Here is a 14818-nt window from a genome sequence, read left to right on the forward strand (position 1 = left end):
GGTGTGTGTGTTTGTCCTTAGGATAATTTAGGTTAAGTAGTGTGTAAGCTTAGGGACTGATGACCTTAGCAGTTAAGTCCCATAAGATTTGACACACATTTTTTAAGTATCCGGCACTATGTGTACGAAGAGACCTGAAGTGAAAAGAACACATATGACTAATGCAATGACGCGCTGATTTGCAATACAAATGCAAAGACTCTTGGGATGTGTACTTCACACACGAAAGAAATAGCTGACAAAACACTTGTTCGGCCAGCACACCTAGATGACAAAAATCATGGGTTAGCGATATGCACATATACAGATGGCGGTAGTGTCGCGTACACAAGGTATAAAAGACTAGTGCTTTGGTGGAGCTGTCATATACTCATGCGAAAGGGTTTCCGACGGGATTATGGCTGCAATATGGGAACTAACAGAGTTTGAACCCCAAATGATGGTTGGAGCTAGACGCATGGTACATTCCATTTAGGAAATCGTTAGGGAATTCAGTATTCAGTGACCCACAGTATCAAGAGTGTGCCGAGAATACAAATTTCAGGTATTACCTCTCACCATGGACAACGCAATGGTCTTCACTTAACGACCAAGAGCAGCAGCGTTCGCATACAGTTGTCAGTACTAATAGACAAGAAGTACTGCGCGGAATAATCACAGGAATCAATGTGGGACGTATGAGGAACTTATCCATTAGGACACTGTGGCGACTTGGCGTTAATGGGCTGCGGCAGCAGACGACCGACGAGAGTGCCTTTGCTAATAGCACGACATCACCTGCAACGCCTCTCCTGGGTTCGTGCGCATATAGGTTGGACCCTAGACGACTGGATAAACAGTGGCCTGGTCAGATGAATTCCGATTTCAGTTGGTAGGAGCTGACGGTAGGGTTCGAGTGTGGTGCAGACCCCACAAAGCCATGGATGCAAGATGACAGTAAGGTTCGCCCCCATATAGGTTGGACCCTAGACAAATGGATATACAGTGGCCTGGTCAAATGAATTCCGATTTCAGGTGGTAGGAGCAGATGGTAGGGTCCGAGTGTGGTGCAGACCCCACAAAGCCACGGGCGCAAGATGACAGTAAGGTTCTCCCCATGTAGGCTGGAACCTAGACGACTGGATAAACAGTGGCCTGGTCAGATGAATCCCAATTTGAGTTGGTAGGAGCTGATGGTAGGGTTCGAGTGTGGTGCAGACCCCACAAAGCCATGGACGCAAGACGACAGTAAGGTTCGCCCCCATATAGATATAGATTGGAACCTAGATGTCTGGATAAACAGTGGCCTGGTCAGATGAGTCCCTATTTCAGGTGGTAGGAGCTGATGGTACGGTTCGAGTGTGGCGCAGACCCTACAAAGCCACAGACGCAAGATGATAGTAAGGCACAGTGCAAGCTGGTAGGGTCTCTATATAGAGTGGGCTGTACTTACATAGATTGGGCTTGGTGCTCTGGTCCAACTGTACCGATCATTGACTGGAAATGGTTATGTTCGGCTACCTGAAGACACTCTGCAGCCATTCATGAACTCGTGTTCCCAAACAAAGAGGGAATTTTTACGGATGACAATGTGCCATGTCACCGGGCCACAATTCTTCACAATCGGTTTGAAGAGCATTCTGGAGAATTGGAGTGAATGGCTTGGCCAAACAGATCGCCCGGCATGAATCCCGTCGAAAATTATGGGACATAATCTAGAGGTCATTTAGTGCACAAACTCCAGCACTGTCTCAATTATGGTCGGTTATAGAGGCAGCACGGCTTAATATTTCTGCAGGGGACTTGCAACGACTTGTTGAGTCCTTGCGACGTCGAATTGCTTAACTAAGCCAGGCAAAAGAAAGTCTGACACGATATTAGGAGGTACCTGATGACGTTTTTCACTTCAGTGTTTTTTAGTATTACTCCTAAGGCTGGGACACTTACGAGGTGTGATTCATAGGTTAAATGGAGGAGATCCAAAGAAGAGCAGAGCAATTACCGACTAGTTCGCTTAATAAGCGCTAAGGTACCACGTAGACGCTTAGCCAACTCTAGTTCAGACGTGCCCAAGGTGTTGCGCATCACGGTAGGCTCCCTGTTAAAATTCTTTGAGCGTACATTCCTGGAAGAGTCAACCAATATATTACTTCCTCCTAAGTATACCCTGCGAAAAGACCATGGAGGTAAACTTAAAGAGCTCGCATGGTGGCTTACTCTCTTTTGGCGCACGTTTGACCACTGGATTAGGCAAGGGGAAAGCGACTGAGTAACACGAAGTAGCTTCGGCCATACACTGTAAGGTGGGCTGCGGGGTATAAGTGTAGATGTAGACGCCGATGCAAAAGTAATTGGGAAAGCACGTAGCCTGAAGGGTACAGTGAACTCGGAACATAACATGCAGCTCACATTGTGGTATTCGCTTTCAGTTCACTTGGCAAGCATTTGGAAAGACCAAACCATCAGCTACTAAGCATAGAGCAGAGGGAGCACACCTAGCCTACACATATTTAGCGTCTCGCAGAAATTCTGCATGATGCTGTCTCTTTCGTCTCTCATAGTCAAGACCACATCCTAAGACGCAGCAGCAGGTCATACTCAAATGAATCTAAAAGCACTCTTCCTCTGCCAATAAAAATCAGATAATGACTCCTCCAAACACTCATCTATACATGCTCGGAAGTGATCGGAAACCAGAAGCAGTGGCAATAGGTGACGTGTTTCCTTTGTGGCACTCATAATGAACGCTACTGGAGCTAAATACCTTCAACATATCTGAAGAGCCTACCTCCGGTGTTATTCAATCTGTACATTGAGTAAGCAGTGCTGGAAGCCAAAGAAAAATTTGGAATGTGAATTAAAGTACAGGGAGCAGAAATAAAAACTTTAGGGTTTCGTTCAAATGGCTCTGAGCACTATGGGACTTAACATCTGAAGTCATCAGTCCCCTATAATAGAGAACTACTTAAAACTAACTAACCTTAGGACATCACACACATCCATGCCCGAGGCAGGATTCGAACCTGCGACCGACCGTAGCGGTCGCGCGGTTCCGAATTGAAGCGCCAAGAACCACTCGGCCACCACGGCCGGCTTTTAAGGTTTGGCGATTACAACAACTTTCTTGGAAGAGCAGTTGAACGAAATGAACAATGTCTTGAAAGGAGGACACAATAAGATCATCAAGGAAAGCAAAACAAGGGTAATGCAATATAGTCAAATGGTTCAAATGTCTCTGAGCACTATGGGACTTAACATCTATGGTCATCAGTCCCCTAGAACTAAGAACTACTTAAACCTAACTAACCTAAGGAAATCACACAACATCCAGTCATCACGAGGCAGAGAAAATCCCTTACCCTGCCGGGAATCGAACCCGGGAACCCGGGCGCGGGAAGCGAGAACGCTACCGCACGACCACGAGCTGCGGACTGCAATACAGTCGAAGTAAAGCAGGTGATGCTGAGGGAATTCGATTAGGTAACGAGACACTTAAACTAGTGGGCAGGTTTTGTTATTTGTGTAGCAAAATAACTGATGACATACAAAGGAGAGAGGATATAAAATTTAGACTGGCGTTTCTGAAGAAGAGAAATTTGTTTACATCGAATACAGATTTAAGGGTTATAAAGTCTTTTCTGAGATCATGTGTCTGGAGTGTAGACCTGTATGTAAGTGGAACATGGGCGATAAACAGCTTAGACAAGAAGAGAACAGAAGATTTCCAAATGAGATGCTACAGAAGAGTGCCAAAGATTAGATGAGACCTCACGCAACTAATGAGGAGGTACTGAATAGAAATGAGGAGAGAAGAAATTTGTGGAAGAAGGAATCCGTTGATTGGACACATTCAGGGACATCAAGGGATCATCAGTTTAGTATTAGAGGGCAGTAGGGAAAGGGGGAGGGGGGGGGGGGGTAAAAATTGTACAGGAAGACCAAGAAATTAATACACCAAGCAGATTTAGAAGGATGCAGGTTGCAGTAGCTATTCGGAGATGAAGCGCCTTGTACAAGACAGCGCTGCACGGAGAGGTGCATCAAATCAGTCTTCTCACTTCAGACCACAACACATATCTGAAATAATATGAAAACTCATGTTAAATATTGCACGTGCACCTGGAGGTACACGCTGTAAAGACACTGCTATTGGCTGGAGCGTCACATAATAAACTGCTGCTTCTCAGTGATCGCCTTCTTAGATCACTATACCAATATCACACACATCTTACATATAACATTGCTAAGGGAAATTAGTATGTTTAGAACCCTTGATAAAATTAGTATGCTGGTATTTAAAGAATTGTAAATTTAAAAGTGATAATTTATTTTTGATCATTACTATCCTCACTGCTGTTAAACTGCATCTGTCAATAATTTCACATGTTCAAAACATTTTAATTTTATGGATTTTATTACAGTTTTTAATTAAAAAATTTTTTTGCCTTTTGTGAGATTCTATGTATGTTCTTTATCATCAGTTTCTAAACGTGAAGGCTGTAAAGTTATTACATTGAAGCGACCAGTTTTAATAGTTATACTGAGAAATTTTCCAACTATGTGAAAAGAAAATTTGTAACGAAATATTACATGAATACGAGCAGTATGAACAGCTCTCATTTATTTACAGATGACGAACTTGTTCACTGACAATGAAAATAATATTCTTTTACGTGTTTCCTCCACAAATAAATTAATGTCATGGTGAATTAAATCACCATGACAATTTCTTCTAAGAAAATAAAACTTTGGTCTTTGTACGACAAAACCAAGCAGTGCCAGAAAAAATAGTTAAAGCGAAAGCAGAAAACAAGCAAATGGCGTCAGATATATTTTACAAATAATTTATCGCTTCAGCTATGATGCTAACCAAAAAAATTCCTTTTCATACGTTCAATTGTTAATAGAAACTTAATCAGCGAAGCATGGCACGGACAATGAATTTCTGCAAAACTACAGGTCCCCCCCCCCCCCCCCCCGCATTCAATACCACGCTTTGTTGTAAAGAATCAAAAACGTGAATACAGGCCCAAGAAATTAGATGCGCTTGAATTTTACAGGGTTGTGTGAGACAGGGAAATATAGAAACTAAACAAATGGAGAGAATCCAAAACAATTTTAGCCTCCATGAAAATAGATCAGAATCATTACAGGTGACATCAACATCTGGGAAGTACCGAAGATATAAGGTAGTTGACAAAACCCAAACACACATATAAGTTTAAAGGCAGAAGAACAGTGGGCACGCCACACAACCTGTGGCTGCTGGGAAACACTGTATTGTGTAATACTCGAGACGAAGAAGATGAGCAAGAAGAGTTTTATCACTGCACAGAAGTCGTGTTTATCTCAGTTGTGAGATTAATCGCTTAAGCTTCTTGCCAACAAACAACCACAAATGCATATGTTTCAAAGCTTGTACAAAAACATTACAAGGAACACCCTCACCAACACTTTACAGTCTATTAAAATTTCTCGTTGTACCAGAAAAATTTATCAGAGTTTTATGCACACAGTATCATTATGAATCAATAATCCTAACGCTGTCACAAATACAACTTTTTAACAAGTTCAACCATTGCAAAATTTTAAAACGAAGTTTCTGTTTCGCTTAACTTATTAGTAACAAGGTTCTGTCCAATTTGCACCGCTACGTTAACAAGCTCCTATTTCCGTGGCGCTAACAAGTTTAGCGGTCGCTTCGCTGTGAGTGTCAACTTTTCCTCGATACGCAGACGTAAGCGGCGGCCCAGTGTCAAACCAAAATATAGGATACTCTTCCAGTTATAAATACTTTGCGAAAACTATGAGGTGCATGGCACACTGTACTTTCTGCTTAATATTTTAGAGCTTCGTTCCACGGGCAGAAATAGATAGAATGGTTACACGCATCTGAGCTTGCTGCATTGAACAAACTGCCACTCCCATTTCGATTAGTTCAGATGTATTTTAGGCTGGAATACTTAGTCTTTGGATGGAACTGTGCACTCATGGTACATATATTCTATCTCACGAGTTCCGTGATTTATCTAGGTTCGAGCTCAACAAATAACTTGTACTACGTGAATCACTGGAAAGGTGCTAGTAGGTATTACTTTTTACTGCATGACTTAATAAAGACTTTTCATATTCTATTCACAAGTAGATATGATTTAGTTATGGTATGGTAATATAATGGGCATGGGACTATATAGCTGATGATACTGCTGTTCCACTTTAAGATGAGGAAGAACTTTAGGTTTTGTTAAATAGAATGGTCTTCTGAGGACAGGATACGGGTTGAGAGTAAACGAAAAGCAAAATAACTCATGACATACCGTGCAAACAAGGCTTTCCTTGCCAAAAGAAGAATGCCAGTATCAAACTTAGAATGTAGTTTGAGAAATACGTTCAGGAGAATGTACTTCCGAAGCTCAGCTTTCTGTAGAAGTGAAGCTTTGACCATCGGACAATCGGAAAAGAGGAGAATTGAAGCTAGTTTGAAATAAATTCGCTAAGTACGAATAGGCAGTATGTCTGTGTTAGACATGACTAACGAGGAGGTATTGAATAGAATTGGAGAGAAGAGAAATTTGTGGCACAACTTGACCAGAAGAAGGGATCGGTCGGTGGAGCATATTCTGGGGCATCAAGGGAACACCAATTTAGTATTGGAGGGCAGCGTGGACGGTAAAAATCGTAGAGGGAGACCAAGAGATGAATACACTAAACAGATACAGAAGGATGTAGGTTGCAGTAAGTACTGGGAGATGAAGAAGCTTGCACAGGATAGAGTAACATGGAGAGCTGCATCAAACAAGTCTCAGGACTGAAGACCACAACAACAGGTATAAATGTACTACCTATTAGTGAAATATGAAAATTTGAGCCGGATAGGGACTCGAAACCGGATTTTCCGTTTATCGCGAGATGTCGCCTTCACCACTTCGGTCATCTGTACACGCGTTCTACACCGACCAGAACTTACATAATTATGTCACGTTGTCCACATTCTTGTACGATATTCCATGACATTCATGACTTGATCCTTTTATTATTACTCTGGGTTCACGCACAAGTGAGAATTTAATGTGTGGTGTTACAGAACAATGCTGACAATTAAGTCGACTGATAAATTTCGCCACATATACTGCAAGGGACTGAATATGTGGAAAACAGTCATTAGAAGAAGTTATGCGGTGATTACACTACTCTTAAAGCATCAGGGAATAACTTTCATGGCTCTGAAGGGAACTGAAGAGAGACAGATGTTGGAAAATATTTGACAAATGACTGAGAACGTTGAGCGAGAAGGGTAAGCGCACTAGAGCTAGCCGTGCCGGGCCGTATCAAAAGGAATACGTCTTCTTCATTCAATTTTCGGCATTCGCGCAGTCAACCGTTGTTTCCTAATGGAAGATGCTGTCTGTCCTACACATATCGACCGGTGGTGCGCTATCTATTACGCGCTGTTTAGTAATGAGTAATATACGAGCTGGACTGATTTTATGAACTCCATGTGCCTTCTACGTCTACACCGAAACTCCGCAATCCACCTTACAAGGTTCGTATTTTCCCGTTGGGTTATGTAACGAGGTTTCAAACATTGTGAATGGTGAACCGCTTTAGTTATGAATTTATGGGTATGTTTTAATTCTTCACCATACCACATCTGGTAATCAAACCATGTAGTGTGCTGAATAAAACAATTCACGGTGGGAGAGTATGGTGTGCGTACTGTAAGACCTTCGGTACACACACCATCAGATTATTTGACTTGTCGCGCTAACGAAGTAGGTGAAAGTCAGCAATATGTCTCGTGGTCTTATTGTGGAGTGTTTATCTTCTGCCGCAAGGTCAGACAGTAGAAATGTCACTTGCACGCTTAGAGTAGCAGATTGACGGTGACCAACTTTAAACAGACCTTGATTAATTTTCACACACATTTATTAAAATAATAAAAAGCATAGACATTACATAATTAGATTCTAGATGCTGTTTACAATTGACAATCTGAAGTTCCTTTGGTCTTGGTACGTTAATCTTATTCTCACATATCTCTCATACTTGACAAAGTGTCTATACATTTATCTTCATGGCTATGTACAGGAATATGATAATCTTCTTAGGTGCAGACTGAAACTTGACTATAGACTGGTACAGACTAATACAGACTGGTACAGACTGGTGCAGACAAATGCAGACTCACTATTCGGAGGTCTGTACACTCGTTATAATACCTCGCGCGTTCAGGTATCACTGCGCGAGTGTGATCCGCGAGGAGAAAAGGTTCTACATTAGCAGCAATCTCATTGGCTGCGTTACATATTAATACGCGGATCGGTGGAACCAGAATTTGGTCCGTGTCTAAGGCAGCGCCATCTCGTAGTGCGGAGATGGACGAGCGCTGTGCCTGCGCTGTTGTGCTTAGTGGGGCGCGCTCTAGGGGGAAAGTTGTGTACGCACTGACTACGCGGAACTATGTACACAACAAAGAGTTTGAACACTATTTTTACTGCTGCCTGTTCTCAGGCTACCACAGACGTCACCATTCCGCCATTTCAGGATGGACACCTACATTTATATCTCCGTGACTGTTGTTGACACTTAAGTCTTTGGCAGGGAGTTCATAGACCCGCTTTCAGACTGTTTCTCGACCGTTACATTCTTGAAGAGCACGTAGAAAAAAAGAACACTTAAATTTTTCCATGCACTGTCTTATTTCTCATATTTTATTACGACGGTCGTTTTTCCCTGTGTAGAGTAAGGATTTTCATTTCGTGAAAAGCTCATGGTGCATCGACAACAGCTTTGTTTTCATGATTACGATCCTAACTTGAAAATCATATTCGTTTCTGTCCCTCCAAGATTTCGTAATAATAATAAACGGGACGCCCTTCTTTGAACTTTTTCGATGTCTTCCGTCAGTCCTATATGATAGGGATCCCTTCTCTTCATTACACATGTTGCATCTTTTAAGTGTTCTGCGATTAACACGCCGTCTTTCGTTCGCCTTCCCCAGGTTTTCCTAGCTGCAGTCCCTAAGTATTTAGTAGAATCGACAGTTTCTAAATTTGTAAGTAATTTAACGGAATTATTCTTGTACTCCTGGGGTGGGGGGGGGGGGGGGAGGGCACCTTTTATACTTAAGTGTCAATTCCCACGTTTCTTACCACGCTGATAGCTTGTTTACACCATTTTGCTATTCTCTTGCAACCATCTGCTGACTTAACTAAGCGATAAAGTTCAAGATTTATCTGCAAACATTGTAAGAGGGCTGCTCAGATTGTCTACTGCATACATTGTCCAGTCACTTTGCTACCACCTGTCAAAAGCCTGAATAACCGCCGTTTGCAGCGGGAGACGTGCAGGTTCAAATGGCTCTGAGCACTATGGGACTTAACTTCTGAGGTTATCAGTCCCCTAGAAATTAGAACTACTTAAACCTAACTAACCTAAGGACATCACACACATCCATGCCCTAGGCGGGTTTCGAACCTGCGACCGTAGCGGTCGCTCGGCTCCAGACTGTAGCGTCTAGAACCGCACGGCCACTCCGGCCGGCGACGTGCAGGAAGAGATTGTTCAAATGGCTCTAAGCATTATGGGACTTAACATCTGAGGTCATCAGTCCCCTAAACTTAGAACTACTTAAACCTAACTAACCTAAGGACATCACATACATCCATGCACTAGGCGGGATTCGAACCTGCGACCGTAGCAGCAACGCGGTTCCGGACTGAAGCGCCTAGAACCGCTCGTCCACACCGACCGGAGCAGGAAGAGTCTCAGTGAGGTTCTGGAAGGTAGCGACACACACGTGGCGCCATGTCAACTGCCCTGCCCAGCTGCAGAAGGTTTCTCGGTTGAAGATCCATGGTGCGTACAGCCTACTTATTCTCGATTGGGTTTAAAATCAGGGAGTTTGATGGCCAAGAAAGTGTTGTGATCTCATCCTGGTGCTCTTCGAACCACGCACATACACTGAGAGCTGTGTAACGCGTTGCATTGCCCTGCTGGTAGATGCCACCGCGATGAGGGGAAAACAAACTGCATATAGGGCTGGACATGGTCGCCAACGATAGATGCGTCCCTAAGTTGATCCGCTGTGCCTCCCATAATGACGGTATCACCCAGGGAACGCCAAGTAAACATTCTCAAGACCACTCCCACATCTGGCCTGCACCTCCCGACGATTGTTGCAGGGCGTAAGCTTTCAGACGTTTCACTACGTACAGGCCAGCGACCATATGTCATCTACATCTACATCCATACTCCGCAAGTCACGTGACAGTGTGTGGCGGAGGATACCTTGAGTACCTCTATCGGTTTTCCCTTCTATTCCAGTGTCGTATTGTTCGTGGAAAGAAGGATTGTCGGTATGCCTCTATGTGGGCTATAATCTCTCTGATTTTATCCTCATGGTCTCTTCGCGAGATATACGTCGGAGGGAGCAGTATACTGCTTGACTCCTCGGGGAAGGTATGTTCTCGAAACTTCGACAAAAGCCCGTACCGAGCTACTGAGCGTCTCTCTCGCAGAGTCTTCCAATGGAGTTTATCTATCATCTCCGTAACGCTTTCGCGATTACTAAATGATCCTGTAACGAAACGCGCTTGTCTCAGTTGGATCTTCTCTATCTCTTTCATCCTTATCTGGTACGGATCCCACACCCGTGAGCAGTATTCGAGCAGTGGGCGGAAAAGTGTACTGTAACCTACTTCCTTTGTTTTCGGACGGCATTTCCTTAGGATTCTTGCGATGAATCTCAGTCTGGCATCTGCTTTACCGACGAGCAACTTTATATGATCATTCCATATTAAATCACTCCTAATGCCTACTCCCAGAGAATTTATGGAATTAACTGCTTCTAGTTGCTGACCTACTATATTGTAGCTACAACTGATCGACGTTAGAGTTATAGGTCTATAGTTCTGCATATCTGTTCGACGTCCCTTCTTGAAAACGGGGATGACGTGTGCCCTTTTGTAATCTTTTGGAACGGATTTGGATTGGATTGGATTGTTTGGGGGAAGAGACCAAACAGCGAGTTCATCGATCTCATCGGATTAGGGAAGGACGAGGAAGGAAGTCGGCCGTGCTCTTTCAAAGGAACCATCCCGACATTTGCCTGGAGCGATTTAGGGAAATCACGGAAAACCTAAATCAGGATGGCCGGACGCGGTATTGAACCGTCGTCCTCCCGAATGCGAGTCCAGTGTGCTAACCACCTTTTGGAACGCTACGCTCTTCTGGAGACCTACGGTACACCGCTGCAAGAAGGGGGACCGCGTACTCTGTGTAAAATCTAACTGGTATCCTATCTGGTCCAGCGGCCTTTCCTCTTTGGAGTGATTTTAATTGTTTTTCTATCCCTGTGTCATCTATTTCGATATCTACCATTTTGTCATCTGTGCGACAATCTAGAGAAGGAACTACAGTGCAGTCTTCCTCTGTGAAATAGCTTTGGAAAAGGACATTTAGTATTTCGAGCTTTAGTCTGTCATCTTCTGTTTCAGTACCATTTTAGTCACAGAGTGTCTGGACATTTTGTTTTGATCCACCTACCGCTTTGACATAAAACCAAAATTTCTTAGGGTTTTCTGCCAAGTCAGTACATAGAACTTTACTTTCGAATTCGTTGAACACCTCTCGCATAGACCTGCTCACACTACATTTCGCTTCGTCTAATTTTTGTTTGTCTGCAAGGCTATGGCTATGTTTATGTTTGCTGTGAAGTTCCCTTTGCTTCCGTAGCAGCCAGATGGAGGATAAAACGTGATTCATCTGAAAAGGCCACCTGCCGTCATTCAGTGGAATTCAAAATTCCAGCCTTCGTCGCCGATGAATGGCAGTCAGCATTGGTGCACGAACCAGGTGCTCGCTGCGGAGGTCCATATGCAGCAACGTTCACTGAACGGGTGTTGAGGAGGCACTTGTTGGATCATTTGAGCGGTCAGTTGCTCAACAATTGTACGTTTGTGCATGTTTGTCCGTCCGTTCACCCCTTTCATCTTATGGCTCGTGACGCACCGCATCTGCCTCGGAGCTAGTTGTGGGTAGCACCATTTTGCCTCGCACAGTATTCTATGGCGGCACACGACGGTTTACGAACGTAGCCATATCGGAAATGGTTCCAGCCGTGGCCCGAAAGCCGGGGATCGTACCCTTTAGGAAATCAGGTAACGACGACAACTGCAATTTTTTTCGGTGTCTCCCCCATCCTCCCCCCCTTCCCCCCTTCACCATTCCCGCCACCACCCCCCCCCCTTCACACACACACACACACACACACACACACACACACACACACTCTCTCTCTCTCTCTCTCTCTCTCTCTCTCTCTCTCTCTTTATGCGCCCTCCAGCTCTAGTGCTCCCACTAGCCGTCTGTTTTCAGAACAACAATAGCAGAGGACGTACAACAGTTTCTTCTGTTTCACTAGACAGCTTCCTGTCAATTGCTACGAACTCTAGGGCATCCGACTGGAAATCACTAATTCAGATTGTAAGTAGGCTGTTTAGGTTTTTATATTGGTAACGCCACGTACCGCTCTGTATGAAAATCACTGGCTGTGCTGTGTGCAGTCTGTGGCTAGTTTGCATTGTTGTCTGCCATTGTAGTGTTGGGCAGCTGGATGTGAACAGCGCGTAGCGTTGCGCAGTTGGAGGTGAGCCACCAGCAGTGGTGGATGTGGGGAAGTGAGATGGCGGACTTTTGAGAGCGGATGATCTGGACGTGTGTCCATCAGAAACAGTACATTTGTAAGAATGGATGTCATGAACTGCTATATATATTATGACTTTTGAACACTATTAGGTAAATACATTGTTTGTTCTTTATCAAAATCTTTCATTTGCTAACTATGCCTATCAGTAGTTAGTCCCTTCAGTAGTTAGAATCTTTTATTTAGCTGCCAGTAATGGCGCTCGCTGTATTGCAGTAGTTCGAGTAACGAAGATTTTTGTGAGGTAAGTGATTATTTTCTGTCAGTTCACATACGACAATTTAAAAATATTAAGGTCTAAAACAATGGTGAAGTATTGAGACAAATGTTATTTTCTTCGCCCACGGAATCACGACAAACGAGTGCACCGAAAACGAACTTTTAGGAGATATCGCAAAACGGCTAAGCACGCAGATAGAGAATTCAGTTTAGAATACCGACATCAAAATCCAATCAAAATTGGATGTACGGATCACAACTTATATTTCTCGTTAGTATGAGAAATACAGCTTCGAGTAAAACGTGTTTACAATTTTGAGTTTCATTTTTTTGTATTTAAGTGAAACATACCTCTAGTCAGCAATTCCTGGACCGTACAGCAGTGCTTTCCAGATCCAAAAGGAGATTCTTCTCCATCTTCTTCATGGCGATGGCGGTCCTCCGGGCCTCTTTGGCAGCTTCTCTAATCCGCTGCTCTGCTCACCAGTTACGCTTTTTGTCCGCTCTTGGCGGCCGGTGTGGCCGTGCGGTTCTAGGCGCTTCAGTCTGGAACCGCGTGACCGCTACGGTCGCAGGTTGGAATCCTGCCTCGGGCATGGATGTGTGTGATGTCCTTAGGTTTGTTAGGTTTAAGTAGTTCTAAGTTCTAGGGGACTGATGACCACAACAGCTGAGTCCCATAGTGCTCAGAGCCATTTGAACCAATAAAGCGAACAGCGAAATAAATAAATGAAATTGGCACTAGGAAGGTTTAAACACGGCACACCCGCTTGGCAAACCAACACCATAACCTCTTAACCACGAGACCACTTTTGTTTCGGGCTGCTCTGTATTGCACTTCTTCACTTCTTGGTTGTGGAACGTTCACTGTTTCTGTTTTGCTTTGTTTTCACAGTCCAGAACACCTTTTTCCCGTTTTCACTCTTGATCTGCGTTCAGTTTTTGACGTGCTGTTCACTGGCCCTCCTCACCCTAAATCTGAGGGGGGGGGGGTGCGATAGGGAGTTTTCCTTGTTAGTAGCGCTGTTCATTTGTCCTTGTACCATATGCAACCAAAACAGGTGTTCGTCTTCACCACAGTCGCATTGAGAAGATGGTCAGCTCACCAGACAAAATATTAGACATGCACTCAAAAGAGAACATTGCCCTTTGGAGCGTTGCAGAGACTATACCATTCGGTCACGTGACCCTCCACCATTGTCACAACTCATTTTAGTGAAGCCTTGTCTATGTGTCAGTCGTTTGTATGAAATTTGGAAAGTTAGATGGGTCGACGTAGAGACGTAAAAGAATGGCAAAAATGAGTTATCGCATTTAGACTTGCCCAAGAGCTCACTGGGAGTGAAGTCGACCCATTTGTTGGTGTGTCAACTTGGACCGTAGACGAATGTCACAACTTGCCAAAGACGATTTCAAAACCAGCAGCCATTGTTAGTGAATAGCGGTCATTTTCATCTGTCTTTTCACACGGGCACATAGAGCTCCACGTTTTCAATGAATGGGCCAAACAGCGCAGAAACTTTTTTTTTAATTGGGCCCACTCATCGATACGTTCCCAGTGATAAGTATTTATGATGAGTATACTCCCATTTTCCAAGATGACAGTTGAGTTCACAGGGTTGTAGCCACGCACTGCTGCTTTGACAAACACTCAGGAACGCTATCTGCAACAGCAGGTGAAACGCAGCACTCGACATCCTCACAATTTGTTTGCTGTGCAGTATCTAATCATCAGTGAAATGTATAACATCTGCAGAAACTTGTGGACTCTCTCAATCCTCAACTGAGCCCATTATGAAAGTCTGGAGCAGTACTGCAGGATACTATTGGTATTTCTCTTGTGGGTGCCTAATTTTATGTGCAGTGTGCTTAGCAAATTTTACTTAGGCAAAGAATGTGTGGTATATGGGGTGA

The sequence above is a fragment of the Schistocerca serialis genome, chromosome 8 (assembly GCF_023864345.2).
Source record: "Schistocerca serialis cubense isolate TAMUIC-IGC-003099 chromosome 8, iqSchSeri2.2, whole genome shotgun sequence".
In the NCBI taxonomy this organism is placed as follows: domain Eukaryota; kingdom Metazoa; phylum Arthropoda; class Insecta; order Orthoptera; family Acrididae; genus Schistocerca; species Schistocerca serialis.